The following is a 4,662-nucleotide window of genomic DNA, read 5'->3' as shown; positions in this document are numbered from 1 at the left end:
GAACGAGTTATTAAAACTCAATTTCAGTTTTTTCATCAATGAGATTACTTAATAATATTGACCTTAATATTGTTGAGAGGATTAATTGAGATGACGCATGAAAATAATTATCTAAGTGTCTTGTATTCTACCACATTCTAAGTGGTATATCCTAGAGCAGATCCAGGTTGCCACATTTGAAACCACTGATGTAAGCTTTTTATTTTTCATTTATATCTGAACCTTAAAATTTATTTATATTTAGTCAATTTATTTTGAGCCTGTCAGTTCAAATTTCTTTCAATAACATTTGAAGACTAGACGAGTTTTATCTGAGGTGGAAAGTGAGGAATATTTTCCATTACTAAAATTAACAGCGTGAACATCTTACAGGAATGGCACTTCTGAAAGTCTTAAAATTACCTAGAAACTGTATATATTTACAGTTATATACAGGCAGGCCTCAGAGATACTTCAGGTTAGGTTCTAGACCACTGCAATAAAGTGAATATCACAGTAAAGCAAGTCACATGTATTTTTTGGTTTCGCAGGGCACATAAAAGCATACTTACACTATAGTCTATTAATTGTGCAATGGCATTGCCTAAAAATGCATATACCTTAATTAAAATACTTTATTGCTGAAAAATGCAAACTATTATCTGAGACTTCAGTGAGTTCACAGCATGATCTGGGTGGTTGAGGGTCTTGTTTCAATGCTGACGGCTGCTGACTGATCAGGTTGGTGATTACTGAAGCTTGGGGTGGCTGTGGCAATTTCCTAAAATAAGACAATAACGAGGTTTGCTGCATCAGTTGATTCTTCCTTTCATATAAGATTTTTATGTAGCCTGTGATGCAGTTTGATAGCATTTTACCCACAGTAGAATTTCTTTCAAAATCTGAATCAATGCTCTCAAACCCTGCTGGTACTTTATCAAATAAATTTGTGTAATATTCTAAATCCTCATCAGATATAAAACTAAATAAACAATTCTTCATCCATTCAAGTTTTATCATCAGACTGGCTATTCAGACACATCTTCAGGCTCCACTTTTAATGTTAATTCTCTTGCTATTTCCACCTCATCTGCCATTACTTTCTCAAATTCATTCATGGGACTGAAATCAAATTTTTCCAAACTCGTTTTTTAATGTTGATATTTTCACTTCCTCTCATAAATCACAAATGTTCTTAATGACATCTAGGATGGTAAATACTTTCCAGAAGGCTTTCAGTTGACTTTGCTTAGATATATCAGAGGAATCACTATCTATGGCAGCTAGAGCCTTACGAAATTTATTTCTTAAATAATAAGACTTGAAAGTCAAAATTACGCCAGGTACATTGGCTCACACTTGTAATCCCAGCACATAGGGAAGTGAGGAGCAAGAATCAGAGGATCACTTGAGCCTAGAAGTTTGAGACCAGCCTGGGCAAAACGGTGAGACCCGTTTTCTGTAACAAATTAAAAAATCAAAAGAATAGCTGGCTGTGGTGGTGTATCTCTGTAGTCCCAGCTGCTTGGGAGGCTGAGACAGATGGATCACTTGAGCTCAGGAGTTTAAGGCAGCAGAGAGCTATGATGACAGTATTGCACTCCAACCTGGGCAATAGAGCAAGATCCTGTCTCTTAAAAAAAGAAAAAAAAGGAAAGTCAAAATTACTTTTTGATTAATGAGCTGCAGAATGGGTGTTGTGTTTGCCAGCATGAAGATATTAATCTTTCTGAACATCTCCATCAGCGCACTTGGTGACTAGGTATATTGTCAATGAGTGATAACGTTTTGAAAGAATCTTTTGTTTTTTTTTTTTTTCTGAGAAGTAAGTTTCAAAAATGGGCTTAAACTATTCAGTAAATTATACTGTGAACGGATGTGCTATCAGCTATCTAGCCTTTATTGTTCCATTTGTGGATCACAGCAGAGTGACATTAGCATAATTCTTAAGAGCCCTAGGATTTTTGAATAGTACATGAGCACTGGCTTCAACTTAAAGTCATCAGCATTAGCCCTTAATAAGACATCTTGTCTTTCAAGCTTTGAGGCTAACCACTGAATTCTCCAATTGGATTCTCCTCTCTAGCTATGAAAGTCTTAGAACACCTCTTCTTCCGATAGAAGACTGTTTTGTCTACATTAAAATCTATTGTTTAGCGTAGCTACCTTCACCAATGATCTCCGCCAGATTTTCTGGATAACTTGCTGCAGCTTCTACATCAGCACTTGTTGCTTCACCTTGTACTTTTTATGTTATAGAGATGGCTTCTCACCTTAATCCTCAGGAACCAGCATGTGTTAGCTTCAAACTTTTCTTCTACAAGTTTGTCACCTCTCTGAGCCCTCAAAGAATTGAAGGTAGAGTGTTGCTCTGGATTAGGCTCTGGCTTAACGGAATGTGGTGGCTGGTTTGATCTTCTATACGGACCACTAAACCTCTCTCCGTATCACAAGAAGCCTGTTTCATTTTCTTGTCATTCATGTATTCACTGGAGTAGCACGTCTAATTTCCTTCCAGAACTTCTCCTTTGCATTAATGACTTGGCTATTTGGCTTAAGAGGCCTAGCTTTTGGCCTGCTTTGACTTTCAACATGCCTTCTTTACTAAGCTTAATCATTTCTTGCATTTGATTTAAAATGAGAGACGTTTGTTTGACTCTTTCTTTCACTTGAACACTTAGAGGCCAATGTAGTCCATTAATTGGCCTATGCAATATATTGTACCTTATGGAATAGGGAAGCCCGAGGAGAGCGAGTGAAACAGGAATAGCTAGTTGGTGAAGCAGTCAAAACACATACTGGTATCTATTAAGTTACCTACTTTATGGCACCCTAAAACAATTACAAGAGTAACAGCAGAGATCACTGATACAGTTCACCATAACAGATACAGTAATAATGAATAAGCTTGAAATACCATGAGAATTACCAAAATATGACATAATGACACGAGGTGAGCACATGCTGTTGAAAAAATGGCATGGACAGACTTGCTCTACACAGGTAGCCAAAATCCTCAGTTGTAAAACACGTAGTATCTGTGAAGTGCAATAAAGCAAAGTGCGATATTATAGGGTATGCCTTAAAGCATTGTTTTAAAAACACTGCTAAGAAAAATTTAAATAAATTACATGTATTGAATAAGAATACAAAATGTTAATAATCTGATTTTGATACCTGTTCTCTGCTTGTGTATAAGAATCTCGTTATTAGGAGATCCACATTAAAGTATTTACAGTTAAAGAACATAATGTAACTGTGTGAGTTGCTCATACACTTAAGAAAATAGTGTGTGTGTGTGTGTGTGTGTGTGTGTGTGTGTGTGTTCACCTGTTTGTATACAGAGAGAGACAAAGAGACTGGAAAAAAGGGAGAAAGACTATTAATAATAAAGCAAATGTATTAAAATGTCAATGCTTGGGGAATCTGGATGCAGAGTGTACATGAATTATTTGTGCTATTTTTATGGATTTTCTATTCTTACATTATTTCAACATAAAAAATTTAAAAAATATTGCTCAACACTAGTCTCACAATGTTATGTTGACTTTATGGGAAATGATATGAAAACAGATGCAAGACTTGGTGAATGCCGTATCAGTCCCCACATTAATTATTTATGCATGCTTACTTTAGTGTAGAAACCTGTATGTTTATTTTCTAATATTTTAATGGCAGTATGATATATGTGAGTTGAAGTTATTTTTGAGTCCTCATCAACTTTGTATTTGGCTTTAATTGATTTTTTTCTATTGATACTCACATCAGATGTCAGCAAAAGGGCTTGTTAATTTAACAGAAAGAAAATTAATAATATTCTCATATATTTTCCTCATTAAATTCACATTATAGGAGTAATGGTTATTTTAAATAGGAATAATTATTAATAGGAAAAATGCACACGTTAATTTTAAACACTAATGACTGTGGCACTACTTACTTTTCTAGAAGTAATTTAGGCACAGGTGCATGAGTTTCAATTCCCCTTTAACCAAACTTATTGATGATTTTATGGCAAACTCAAGACAATGTACAGTAAAGGTCAGTGGAATGGGGCACATATAAACCTTTTACATTTATGTGCTAATATGGCCTTATTATCTATGGCATGCTGCTATTTGATGATACCTCACTGAGAATATATCTTAACAACATAATGTCCTTCCTAAAAGTTACTGTCCACAGAAAAGTTTTCTCAGCCTACTTATACTTGGAAAACCCTTCTATTTATTGTTCTTCCCCATCCTTTCATTTTCTTTTTCTTTTAAATCCTTATGTTGCTACATGGACCCCATCTAGGCATTTTTTTGAAATTGTCTATATAATTTATGCATATATATAAAATGAATCCAAATATTAAGTAGATATATTACCTTATTTTTTAGCATCTGTCTGCTTCTTAACATTTTCAGTCTGCCTTAAGTTCCCAATATTCCATGAAATCAAAAGTTCTTTTCTTTGTCTCCATTAATTTTTATCTCTCAAATGCTTCAGCAAAGTAATGAAAATAAAAGAATTTCACAATTAGAACAATCCCATCATTTGAATCCTGGCCTTGCCATATAATGAAACTTGACTTATTTTGAAACATTTTTATGCCTAGGTTTCCATCTGAAAGATGTGGATAAAATACCCATTTTCCAAGGTTTTTTTTTATATGTGTTGAATGGAATCACGGATACA

General features: G+C 34.6%; 1 long non-coding RNA gene across 1 annotated transcript; it reads right to left on the bottom strand.

The window, feature by feature from the left end:
- Nucleotides 1–596: 596 nt before the first annotated feature.
- LOC131381525 (uncharacterized) lies at nucleotides 597–3,011 on the bottom strand. The gene is made up of 2 exons (XR_009210336.1): nucleotides 2,909–3,011; nucleotides 597–760 (listed from the first exon to the last, which is right to left on the bottom strand). It is a non-coding gene; the product is annotated as an uncharacterized LOC131381525 (long non-coding RNA).
- Nucleotides 3,012–4,662: the final 1,651 nt, after the last annotated feature.

This window comes from Hylobates moloch, unplaced genomic scaffold (genome assembly GCF_009828535.3).
Source record: "Hylobates moloch isolate HMO894 unplaced genomic scaffold, HMol_V3 SCAFFOLD_16, whole genome shotgun sequence".
In the NCBI taxonomy this organism is placed as follows: domain Eukaryota; kingdom Metazoa; phylum Chordata; class Mammalia; order Primates; family Hylobatidae; genus Hylobates; species Hylobates moloch.
This window is presented reverse-complemented; position numbering and strand designations above follow the sequence as displayed.